The 12,623-nt window shown below is 55.6% G+C and overlaps 1 protein-coding gene across 24 annotated transcripts in view; it reads left to right on the top strand.

The window, feature by feature from the left end:
* The first annotated feature begins 2,868 nt into the window (after positions 1-2,868).
* IKZF1 (IKAROS family zinc finger 1) overlaps positions 2,869-12,623 on the top strand; it is a 91,805-nt gene continuing 82,050 nt past the window's right edge. For 4 of the 24 annotated variants that reach the window (XM_072760138.1, XM_072760135.1, XM_072760133.1 and 1 more), the window contains exon 1: positions 3,490-3,671. The gene's annotated coding sequence lies outside the window, so the exon portion shown is untranslated. Of the gene's footprint in view, positions 2,934-3,489; positions 3,672-7,172; positions 7,655-12,623 lie in introns of those variants that run through there. The other 20 variants (XM_072760137.1, XM_072760129.1, XM_072760118.1 and 17 more) reach the window with 11 other exon arrangements.

The following is a 12,623-nucleotide window of genomic DNA, read 5'->3' as shown; positions in this document are numbered from 1 at the left end:
AAAGAAAGAAGGAAGAAAAGAAAGAAAAGAAAAGAAAGAAAGAAAGAAAGAAAGAAAGAAAGAAAGAAAGAAAGTCAGTCAAGAACCCGGGCCAGCACCGTTCACTTTCAAAAGCAGCAGAAGCAGAAGCTGGAGATGGTGAAAGCTGAGGAAAAGAAACCAAAGCAGCAGAGTCCTTGTTGCAAAAGTTTCATCCATGTCCCAGTCCTTTTCCTTCTGTTCCTGTTTCTTTAGAGAGGAAGCTGCCTGAGCTACGGGACTTTAACATTTTAGACACATTGTAGAAGGGACAACAAGGAGGCTGGTCTGCGGGGTTTAGCAGATACTTTGAGAGGGAAGAGAGATACAGTTACAACCAACGGGCAAAGATACAGTTGCGGTTGGCGCCCCCGAGGCTCAGGGAATCCCTCCTAGGGCTGTCGGGGCCACCGGCCGCAGGTGTGCTCTGCGGAGGACAAAGCGGAGCCCAGAGAGGTTGGGTGATTTTCCAGGACTCACACAGGGAGTAGGGAAGGCTCTTGCCCTATATCCCCTTCACCGTCCGTCTGCTCGGGGCCTCGCTCTCCTGCGAAATCTCCCGGTCTCTGCTGGAACAAAAGTGCCCGTAGCTGCGTCCCTTGGTAGAGTGAGCTCTGGGTGAGTCGTCTGTGATTCATTCTCTACGGGCTCCTTGTTGTGTTGCTGATATCCCCAAAGAAAAATGGATCGTTTGGCAGGCACTGTCCGGATAAAGGAGGCCGTCGTTCACGAAACCTGGCAAGGTATGTATTCTCAAGAAACAAAACGACTTTACAGCCATGATTTTTTAAAAAGCATCCCATGTTTCCATTTTTCTGGATAGGTTTTCCTCTCCGATGTGCTTTTATTGTTTTTTTTTTTTTTTAATTTATTCATGATAGTCACACAGAGAGAGAGAGAGGCAGAGACACAGGCAGAGGGAGAAGCAGGCTCCATGCACCCGGAGCCAGACATGGGATTCGATCCTGGGTCTCCAGGATCGCGCCCTGGGCCAAAGGCAGGCGCCAAACCGCTGTGCCACCCAGGGACCCCTGTGCTTTTATTGTTGATTTAAGCATTTAAGCACCCTCTCCCCGGCTTGGGTGCCCACCCACAGACCCCGGGTTATAGCCTGAGCTCCTTCTGCTCCACCTGTTTGGGAGAGATGGGGGGAGTGGCCCACAGAGCCAGGTTTTCCCGGGCTTGCTCCCCATCTCGGCGGGACACTGGTAGCTAGCAGGGTTTACAATAAGCACCGGCTCCCACTCACGGACTCCTTGTGTGGGGCCGGGCAGGTGGCGAGAGCTTTCCTATGTAAAAGGAACCCCATGAGGTACCTTCCATGATCACCGCCAATCTATAGATGGGGAAGCTGAGTCTCAGAGAGATTTAGGAACTCGGTCAAGACCACACGGTCTACACTCTTTGGGTCCCTCGCCTCATATTCCTGTGCCTCAGGAGGAAATGCCTCGGCCTGACGGCCACAGCTGAGTCCTTTATTCCCACTCCTGGGGTGGGGGGTGGATATGTCTCACATTCAAAGATGTCACACATCTACAAACCTGGGGGCTAAGGGTGCCGGTGTGCCCAAGAGCCAGAGGCCACCCGTGACCCCTCCGCGACAAGCCCTTGAACCCTGTGCTTGCGGCCTCCTTTAATCCTGACAAGGACGCTGGATGCAGCAGCAGCACTGGCCTCTCCGCAGGTGAGGAGAATGAGGCGCTGCGAGCTGGGTGTCTTGCTGGAGGTCACATAAGCAAGGAGCGGACTGGGGACCAAAGCAAGGACTCCCTCACTAGTCCCACTTCCTCTGGGCTCCAAACACGCAGAGTCAACATCTGTCAAGCGTGGTCAGCAGGAGCAGAGTGGCAGGTGTCGCCCAGGGGGTCCGGATGCCGCGCGTGGGTCCGGCGGGGAGGACTTCTCCCGGGATGGCACCAGGCGCAGCCATGCCGCAGGCTTCCCGGGGCGGGGTGCCGAGCCCTGCCCCGCTCAGCGCGCCAACGACCTTTTCCACCTGTTCCCTGTCTGCACCTGGAAGGCCCCCCTGAGTCTGCAGGGGCGGGGCGGGAGGCTCGCTCACCTGCGACCCTTCCCCGACGCCCACGGGGCATCATCAGGGCATCAGGGCATCAGGGCAAGTGCCCCTCTCCTGCTCGCGGTGCGCGCTCCGTGGGGCCTGGCAATGGGATCGCGGGGTTCCCGGCCCCGGGCGTGGAGGGCTCGGCTGTGGGAGCCGCGATCCCGGCTCAGCCCCCGCGCCTTCCACGCGCGCCTGGGGCTCTCGGGGAGGGGTGTGAGGCGCGGGGAGCCGCGGGGCCGCCGCAGGGCTGCTCGGTGCCGCCTCCTCCCGCAGCGGCGCCTTCGCACCCGCGTGTGCGCCCAGGCCGGGATGCGAGGCGCGATCCTAACTTCTGCCTGAGCAGGTGGGAGGGAAGACAGGCGAGAGGTGTTCCATTGGTTGTCTGGGAAAATGCACTGCAGCTTCCTCTCACTTGCGGAGGATCAACTTTTCCCACCCCTCGGGTGGGCCCTCGTCGCCCGGGTCGCAGCCGGAGCCGGGAGCCCGGTGGCCCCGCTCGCGGGCAGGGCGCCCCCCACCCCCGCGCGCCCCCGACGCCGGGGAAGGTGCTTCCCGAGGTCCCGCGGCCCCAGCGCCCGGGGGGCGCGTCCCCACCGCCAGGCCCCGCCCGCGCCGCGCCCCCGGGGCTCAACGCGGGCCCCGCGGCCGAGGCCGCCCCCGGGCCCGGGGCGCAGGGAGCCCCCCGCCACCTGCCACCTGCGCGCGGGGCCGCGGCGCGATGCGGCGCTGGAATGAGGAAGCGCGGCGGCAGGGGCGGGGAGGGGAGGGCCGGGCGCGCTGCGCGCGGGGGTGGCGGCGGCGCGCCGAGCGGGCCCTGCGCGGGCGAGCGGGCTGCAGCCGGCGGCGCCAGCAGGTACGGCCCGGGGCCGGGAGCCAGCCTCGCGCCCCGGCAAAGTTTGCGCGCGGCCCCGGAGTTGCGGTCGGACCGCACCGCGCGGGTGGAGGGGCGGGGCGGGGCGGGGCGGGCGGGGCGCTCGGACCCCGGCCCCGCTCCCAGGCCCCGTCCGCACCCCCTGGGCGCCCCGCTCCGAGCCCCGCGCCCCTGCGCCCTGCGCCCTGCGCCCTGCGCCCCCGCGCCCCGTGCGCCCCGGGGTTCCTGCGTGCTCCGGGGCGGCTGCGGACAGGTGCAGCCGCGGCCCGAGGTGCGCATCTCCCCAAAGTTTTTGGAGCGCGGCCGCAGGCGGCGAGGCGCGGGGGCGCAGGGGCGCGGCGCGGAGGGGCCCAGGTGCGCGGCCCGCGGGCGGCGCTGTGCGCTCGGGGCAGCGGCCGGCGAGAGCGCGAACGCGGGTCGGAGCCCGCGGGAGGGGTGGGGGTGGGAGTGGGGGGGCGGGCGGCGGAGAAATGGGGAACAATGCGAGTGAGCAACTTCAGGAAGTCATTGTGAAAGGAGCCGGGAAGAGCCCCGGCGGCCAAGTTAGCCGCGCGCTCTAACAAGTGCATGCGCGGCCCGCGCCCGGGGCGGCGACCGCGGCCACCTCCGTGCGTCCCCGGCGAGCCCGGCGGCACCTGGCAGGCGGCGAGCCCGGCGGGGCGGAGGGAGCCCCGGCCACAGCTCGGCCTCGGAGCCCGCCAGCGCGGCGCGCACGTCCACGTGAGTGCCCTCCCAGGGAGCGCGGGGCGGCCGGTGGCTGGGGCGGGGGAGCGGGGCCCGGGGAGAGGGCGGGCGGAGGGTCCGCGAGCCGGGGGAGCCTGGGGCCGGCCTCCCCCCTGGGGCCGGGGACAGCTTCACTTCTGTCCCTCGGAGCCTCCGGCGTGCGCGGCGGCCGCAGCGCGGGGCCAGGCGGGCGGCGGGGGCCTGTGAGCCTCCCGCTGTCCCCACGGTGGGGACCTCCCAGCCCCGGTGAGATCTGCACCGCTGTGCGCCCCGGAGACCGCGGAAGTCGGGCTGCTCAGAGCCGGGGGAAGAGGCTCCTTTATCTCGGAGCTGAGAGCGCGTTGCTTCTACTGTGCGGATGGTTAGATGGGGTCCGAACTCGCTTGCTTTCTGCAAAATTCAGGATCATCCCGGTGTGAAAAGTTAGCAGGACTTCGTTGGGCTGCGATGTGGGCTACCAGGGCTCCAAACTCCCTGGGACTGCGGCATCAGGTTACCGGCGACTGGCCTTGGCAGTGAAATCATTTTAAAAATCGTCAGGGATCCTCGGTGATTCCTAAGGAATCGGGGGAGACTTGGCTTGGTTTTTGTTTTTTTTTTTTTTTTGTTTTGTTTTTTTTTTTTTTTTCGTCTAACTGGGAGGAGGCACCGGGCGGGGCAGGTAGAGGCCGGACAAGCGTGGCTTTCGGACCCAGGCTCGGGCTGCGGCCGCCCCAGAGCCGAGTCAGGGCAGCTTGGTTGCAGGCTCCCCACTTCCCACCCTGCTCCCCACCCTGTGTCTCAGCTCCCGGGGACCTCGTTTGCAACTTGGGAGACAAACTGCTGCTGCAAGAACACCTGCTTGCTAGCCAGATCGACTTCCGTTTGCAAGGAGAAACCTCCGTGGAAGTTGAAAATATTTCCCCTGGACCACGTTTAAACTTTGACAGAAATCGAAATGGTTGCAAGGGTGGATTCACTCGCTTCCGAGTTGAGAGGAGACAGGAGGAGGCAGGAAATGGTGGGAGCCTCGTGAATTTGTTTCTTTGTTTGAGGATGTTGGATGAGGCTAATGAGATTCATCTTTAATTTGGAATTTTAAAAGTATTAATTGGTTGATTTTTTTTTTTTCATATTGAGTGTCAGAATTGTTTCGGCAACAAATCAGCTTATTTCCTACGTGCACAGGGCCAAATATCCGAGACAGGAAGATTACCTGCTTACATCATAGAACATGCAGGACACGCTTAAAAATAACTTGTAGGCAGAGATATAAATAATGATGTCACATTTAAAAATCCCATACACTTGTGGTTTGATAGAATGTGTCTGATTTCAAAACTTTCCAGGAACATACATGTTTACACCTGTCTTATGTGCCCCCCCCCCCAAAAAAAAATGTGCTTCCCAGTCTTGACGTCCAGCAGGGCTGATGCCAGAATGTAGGATCGAGTTAAATGGTCATGCTTGCTTCCCCTTTTGTTTCATGGTGATAGTTGAACGCAGGAGCTCTAGAAACTCGGGCGTGCTGGCTCGTTGGTTTAATTCACTGGGGTTTTAATTGAGCGGCTGCATCTCAAAACATGACCCGTCCCCGAATGCCGAGGGCTGGTAGCAGCAGGAGCCCACCAGCAAGGTCTCACGGGATGAGCGTTCGGGCCCGTCAATAGAAGTGTGCTGGGGCTGCGTTTCACTGTTTTGGGAACTTGGTCCATGTCTCCTCGGAGGGGACAAGCTGCAGCTGTCCTCGGCTCCATTTCCTTTGTTGAGAAATTAAGACCCTGGTGAATGCCCCAGGCACGAAGTCTGAAGCCCCACGGCTCTGGGGGCCGCTGTGTCCTGGTCACTTTGCTAGAGACCTGAAAGTTTGAGGATGATGGTTCTTTGGGGGGGATTTTTCTCCCCCCCCCCCCTTGATTTGAATCGGTGTGTTTCGTGTGTGGGTCGTATGGCCGCATATTGTCAACGCAGATGTCCGACTGGGGACCCCCGAAGCCGCACGGTGAGTGTGCGTCCTGTCGACGGCATGCCCGGCGACCAGATGCCCTCACCCCCACACGGACAGGTGCTCTGTGTATCTGTCGAGGTGCTGTGTGCGTTGATACAGGAAATAAAGAAGCTCTCGGAGTCTGTGCACACGCACACACGGAGCATGCACACGGCCTAGTGGGAGGCGTGGGGGCAGGGTGAGAGTCGTCACATCCCACCGGCCTGACCCGAGTAGCGAGCAGCGAAGCCCCTCCGGCGAGGTCCTGTTTGGTTGGCTGGTTTGGGCCTTTCCCTCCAGCAGGATGGATTTTCCTATGAATACTGTTGAGTTGAGACCTAAATGGCGCTAGTACTTTGGGTGTCTGCCTGGTGCTGTGGACGCGAATCTGCCGAGGATGGCCCCACTTCGTGGCCTTTGTGTGTTTTTCCCCCTCCTCTAATCTCTGTAATCACGAAATAATTTCACTATGAAAGAAGTATTGGTTTTGGTGGCCTTGTTCTGATGGAGATCCATGCAGTGGCTCCAGCTCCCAGAGACCAGAGCAAGCCCCTTTGGGGTTCTCTGGCAGCCCTTGATGTGCCAGCCCGACAGGCCTGTCTGGGGACCGTGGCTCCTGCTTCTGGCCACGAGACGCTGCACCTCTCGCCCCAACCGTTGAGGCCACTCCCTGGCCCGGGTGTGTACGTTGGTATTTTTGGAGCCGTCAGGCATGTGTGTGTGCAGTTGTTCTATGTCACGGGCGAAAACACGAGACGTAGAAGCGACAAGTGACCCATCCTCTCAGGCTTACAAAAGGAGAAGCATTGATCTTGTTTACACCTTGACACCGATCCTTGTTTTGCTCATGCCGGGCACAGGTGCACGGGTCACTAGGTGTCAGGGAGGTTGTGTTTCAGAGTATTGGTGTGAAACACACACACACACTTAAAGCTGAGATGGGGAGGGAGACAGGCGTGGGGCTGGTCGGGGACTTGCGTGCCCCAGAGGGGACTCCAGCCTGCCCGGCTTCCCCGTGGGGTCTTCTGGACGCTCACACCGGTTTTGTCTCGGGGACCCAGGCTACCACTGTGCTCCTTGCGGTGTAAGGAACAACGTCACCCCCGGGATCTCTCTGCAGCTCCCGTGGTACACACTCCCATCCTTGCCCCATCGCCGCCATTTATTTAATGGCTTTTGTTTGACGTCGTTTGTGAATGTGTGATGCTCTTCTGACAAATCTTTTTCATATGTGACCACATGCACAGCGTGAACACAGCCAAACAAAGACACTGTGCGCAAGTTCCTGCGTGAGGGGTGGAGGGGAGGAGGGGGGGGAAGGGGGGCAGGACCCACCCTGCTTCCGTGCGTCGCTGGGGGTCACTCGGGAGGAGGGCGCCCCTGAGGCCTCACCTACGGGCCACAGCCCGCTCCCTTCCGTTGGCTTCTTGTCCCTTCTCGGAGTTTACCGTGGTAAACAGGCGGGACCCACAGGTGCCTTGAGAGACCCGCCTGGCGATCAACTGTTAAAAGTGGTGAAAACCCAAAGTCCCAGGCATGGTGGGGCCTGTCGCCTTCCCCAGCACCGGCCCGGTCCTATTATGTTCCCTCTCCCGTGGCCACATCGGCCTTTAGGGAACTCACAATTCCTGTTGACGACGACGAGAGCCCCCGCCTCCACCGCAAGCCTCTCCCATCAGGCGTCCTCATAATCTCTGAACCCGTTTTGGTCACAGGAAGTGCAGGCTCCCTTCCTGCCCATGTTTTCCTGAGAGAAAACTATCTTCCCTCCTTTTTTGCATATTTGGCAAATGGTTCCACCTTTCTCCGCCCCAGTGGAGTGTGAAGGCGGTGGCAGAGGAGGAGGCCAGCCGGCCTGCCACCCGGGCAACAGGGGCCCTCCCAGGTGGCTGAGCGGAGGGGACTCGGCGCGCAAGGCCCCGGGCCCCAGGGTCTGAAGACCCCAGTTCCTCCGAGGGCGGGATTTGCGTGGGAAAGGCAGCGCCCCACGGTCTCCGGAGGCACAGGTTCACTGGTGAGTGCCACGCGCTTGCTCTGCTGGGCTTGCGTAGACGGGGCGGCCGCCGGCTTGGTGGCCTCTCCTCCCGGGGCCCGGCGCCCGGCCCCTGCCCAGCGGCACCCCTCCGCCGCCTGTCTGGGGTGATGGAGAGCATCATTATGCGCCATTTGCACGCGCTGCTTTCGGGTTGTCCCGTGCCCCACCTCCTGATGGCTGGTGGCGCGGGGCCACCGCTTAACGAATTGCCTAAAACGGGCCCTAATTAGTGGGAAACTGCCTTCTTCATATTTTCTCACTCAAGTGTGCAATGATTCATTTTTCTCCAGCAATCAGCTCACTGCTGAAGGAAATCTGACTCTCTTCCTGCCAGTTTCGCGCCAAAAGTGAGCGGTCGTGGACTTGGTGCAGAGCTTCTAGGCTGGGGGGTGGGGGTGCGAGGCAGGGGGATGGGAGGGGGGCACCCAGCATCTTCCTCCATCGCCCTTCCCTGCCCTCCCTCCCCCCTTTCCTCCATTCTCTCTCTCTCTCTCTCTCTCTTTTTTTTTTTTTGGTGGTGGTGGTGGTGGGGAGACTCTATGAAAACAAGGGAGAAGAAGAGCCTAAAGTATCTCTAAGTGCTCTTATCCATCCTGACATAGAGTTTCATGCTCCATTTTGGAGCTCATCCCGCTATCAGCCCTCTAAAGCGTTTTCTGCTAGTTTGAGGCTACTTAAAATGGAACGATAGGGCTCAGAGTCCCACTAGGAATATCGATTGGTCCGTTTGGGGTGAATTTTTCTTGTGGAATCTGCTTTTCACTGGCCAAGCTGGAGCAAATGAAATTGCACCAGAAGACACCTCCTTAGCCCCCAGGGGAGGGGGGGAATGTTCACTCCAGGATCTTTAGGAGAAATGAAAATGAGGAATTGATCTTTCATGAGCCTACTTTTGAGACACTCTGAAATGTCCTCCCGGGCTTTTAATGCACACAGAGAGCGAGCCAGCGACCCCCCGGTGCGAGCCCCACTTTCTAGCCTGAAAAAGTGACCTTTCCTTCCTCTTCTGTGCCGGGTTTGGTGGAGGGCGGAAAATTAAAATGATATTCAGAGAGACCCACGGCGAACACGTATTGATAAATTGTGTATCCCACTTCATTAAACCAAAATCACACTGCTAATTATCGGGGGTGGCGAGAGATAAGGCCATTCATTACCATTTAAAAATGGCTTGGGAATTTCTAGCTCTTTTCCACACGTGTTTTCCTGCTCCTGCCTGGAGTTGTACGTGCTTTCCCTGAACGTAACGAGTTTCCAGCTCCGTTTGGAGCAGACAGGGCTTTTGTAAAAGAAATGAAACTTGCTGAACAGCAGCAGCACGGTACTTAGAGTGAAGCATGGAAAATAAATAATTTAAGCTCTTCTCTGAGGGCTGCAGAAACATCTGATGGTGCCGCGTTTAAAATGTGTTTTCCTATATTTTGCTGCCTGACAGACGTGAGCATTTTTGCCAGGTTATAAATAAAGACACGACGATTTTTGTGGCCCTCCAAATGAGGAAGTTGTAAGCTTCTGTGAAGTTCTGCTGATGACTCCCCCGCCGCCCCCCCCCCGCTGCCTCTGCACAAGGACTTTGTAGGCTAAAGGTGGTGCACTGGAGACCAGCTCCCAGCCGCGCTGGGGGGCCAGGACCCGCTGGGGTCGGTATTCCCGGGGACCTTGCTGCTTGTTCCGTGTGGTGGGCGATTGGTCTTCAGGAGCCCTCGGGGCTGGGGGCCCAGCCCAGCGGGGACGGAGCTCCTGCTCTATCACAGAGCAAAACGGAAATCTAGAACTTTTCTTGCTAATTTGCTGCAGCTGAAGAGCCGGCTGAGATCATCAAGTGGTGTTCTTCCCTGTGATTATTTGGTGTATTGCCATAGGAATCCTTCTTACCAAGTAACTGGTACCTTTATTCTCCCTTTTACACTTCTCGAAAACAGCTCGATTTGACTTGAGTGGGACCATTTGAGGTTGGGTGAACAAGGTGAATTCCAGAGTTCTAAAGCTACCAAGAGCTCGGGGGCTCGGGGGCTCGGGGGCTCGGGTGCAAAGAACCCGATTTGTGAATCCACATTCTGTGTTCTCGGAACACACGTTTAGAAAGGCGAGCATTAGGATTTTTAATGATTTTCCTGAGGTTACCTTGTTTTAAGTGATTTTAGTGGATGATCTGGGGGTGTTGCCGACAGGACCCGGGAGCTCAGGAGGCAAGTCTTACTGGGAGAGTTTCCTGTAAGCCCGGAAGCCATGTGGCCTTAGTGTGGAGGGAACCAGTCACCGGGGTGTCCACAGCCCCCTCTCTGGAGCCAAGATGAAACCCCACCCTTAGGACTTGGGCCCAAGCCGCCCTTTACGTTGCAAGGAGTAAGAGGTAGATATATCCGGGCAACGATGGATCCCATGACATGTTTGCTCAGGGACACACTTTCCCTGTGTGTGCGGATCTAGATCTGTAGATCTTGTCTCAGTACCAACCAGACAACAGAGGTTGATCTAAAGTGGAAAAAAGGTTACAGTACCTAGGAGGGTGCTCTCCGTGGCGAATCGGCCATGGCTTCTGATATTGGAAAGACGCATACGTGTATGGATTTGTGAACAACGGGACATGCCTGTCAAGACTTATTTTTCTTCTTGGGGTCTAAATAAATTAAATTTTTTTCCAAGGAAACTCACATGAGCCCTGCATTAAAAAAAAAAACAAAACAAACAAAAAAAACAAGTAAATTTTCATATACAAAAGAAAAAAAAACAAAAAAAACAACAAACAAAAAAAAACAACAGCCTGGTGGCCTTGTTAGAAGTCTCAGCATTACAAGTGCATTTCTGGGAATGTCATGTGTCTACAAAACAAGCGGACTTGCAGGGTTAGTTTTAATTTTGAGCTTTCACATGTTCTCTTGAAATGACCCGCTAATATGTTAGGTAAAGTCACTGCTAAGAAGGCAAGATAAGGTACGGGATTCTTTGTGGGGACCGCACGTTGTCCTGCTGAGCAGAGCACTTACTGAATACTGCAACTTGGTATTTATCCTTTTTTTTTTTTAAAGTGAAAACAAAACTAGGAGGAAAAAAAAATAGGAACACAAGATTGTTCCCGGGCTCCTCTGTCTCTTCACTTTATAATAATGAACGACAAAACATCAGCACTTCTGGGAATATCCGTGTCCATCATTATTTGGGGGGCAGTTCATATCTATATTTTTCAAGATGTCAGTCTCATTTTTGTTGCACGGTCGCCGGCCATGCATGAAGACCTTCTGAAACTGGGAAGAGGGTAGAAGGAAATGATTCTAAACTTAGATTTTTTTTTTTTTTTTTTTTTTTACTTCAGTAATGAAGTGAGGTCTAAAAAGCCATTTATATTTGAGGAAGCTGCTTAGGAAGTGGCCCGCGATGACAGTCAAAATCAGGAAAAGTCCTGTAACAGTGTATGTAAATGTGGGGCATGTGTGTCTCTGCCATGGTTGCCACACAAACATACTTACTGATGGTTGGGGAGACTGTGGTCCAGAGGCAGGGTGGCCTTTACTGAGAAGTCTTTCCTCTGCTTCGCCAGGACCATCCCGGGGCCCTGGAAATGCTGCTCTTGCACCTGTTCCGAGGGTAGATGTACGAGCACGGAGATCTGTCTCTAACTCTACTTTCTCTTAAAAAAAAAAAAAAAAAAAAAGTTGAATGCAGTATCTCAAATCTTGCTTTAATACTCCACTTTGAGGCAGGTGGCTCGTCACGCCGCCGTTTAGCAACAGTCCGATGTTCTTTTCCTTCTGTGTTTAAACATCTCTTTGCAGAGACTGCTTTCAAACAGCACAGCTTTTAGCTATATTTTGAAGAGGCTTCCTCAGTTCCCTCCGACCCTTCCTCTTTTGCATATCAGTTTCTGCCCCTAGGAGAAAAAAAAAAAATGGTGAGGACAGAATTGCACATCTGAGCTAATTTGCCCTCAGAAAGCAGGTTCTCAGTAGAACAAACCACTGGAGGCGTTCTGTGGCTCAGTTAAATAGGGGGGAGGGGGAGCAGTCTGAAAGCCAAATTGGATTCCCTGCTGTCCTGTTGAAATCTTGTTTTTCATTGTTATTTGCGCCAGCGGTACTCTGTGGAATAATCACGAAAATGTGTAGATTGGCAGCTAATTTTTGAAAAATGAAAAGAATCAGAAATGAAATAAGAGTGCCCCGAAGTTTCTGCGTTCTCCTGACCTGTTTTGTCAAGTTGTTAGGAAAATCTATAAGGTCCCCCTGACCAGACACAAAGACGTTGCAGATTGCCTTAGCTCTCACTTGGAACAATTTTTTTTCTTTTTTCTTTATTTTTTTTTTTTAAGGTACAGTGTAATTCACCGCAATATGATAGATTTGCAAAAATAAAATCTACCAATCTGAAAATGAAAGCGCTCTCTCTGGGCAGGAATAATGGGTTTCATTAAAAAGGTCTGTGACCTAAGGCATTTTAAATAGGTTATAAGCTTGGCCCATGTCCCCCCACCCCCCCCCAGTGCCTGCCCCCTTCAAAACAAGCATCGTTGAGTGTATAAGGAAATAACCCCAAAATGTACCTCTAGTGCACCCTCGCTCATCAGAGAAGAAGAAAAAAAATCAATGGCCCACGTCTTATCACATAAGGAGAATTTAAGTTCATTTGGAGAAGTTTTGTGACGAAGGTTGCCCGACCTGCAGGGTATTGCAAGGGGCACACTCCTTTTCTGTTAGGATACGGGTCACGAGTCCATTCCCTGCCCATCGTCCATCTGAAATTTGGGACCATGCCCATGGCCTGGGAGGTTTGTAGAGCGCAAAACGCGTGTCCGTGGAGCGGTTGTGGGTTCAGGTCGGCTCCGTTCGTGTCCAGACGTGCGCCTTTGGTGGGCTGCCGTAGGGTTGGCCTCCGTTCTTCTCATCTGTAGGATGGAAATGATGTACGGATTATGCCCAATAATCATAATCATTTGGTTTAGTCGTGAAGATTG

The sequence above is a fragment of the Vulpes vulpes genome, chromosome 5 (genome assembly GCF_048418805.1).
Source record: "Vulpes vulpes isolate BD-2025 chromosome 5, VulVul3, whole genome shotgun sequence".
Classification (NCBI taxonomy): Eukaryota; Metazoa; Chordata; class Mammalia; order Carnivora; family Canidae; genus Vulpes; species Vulpes vulpes.
Note: the sequence above shows the minus strand (reverse complement) of the source record. Positions and strands in the feature narration are given on the sequence as shown.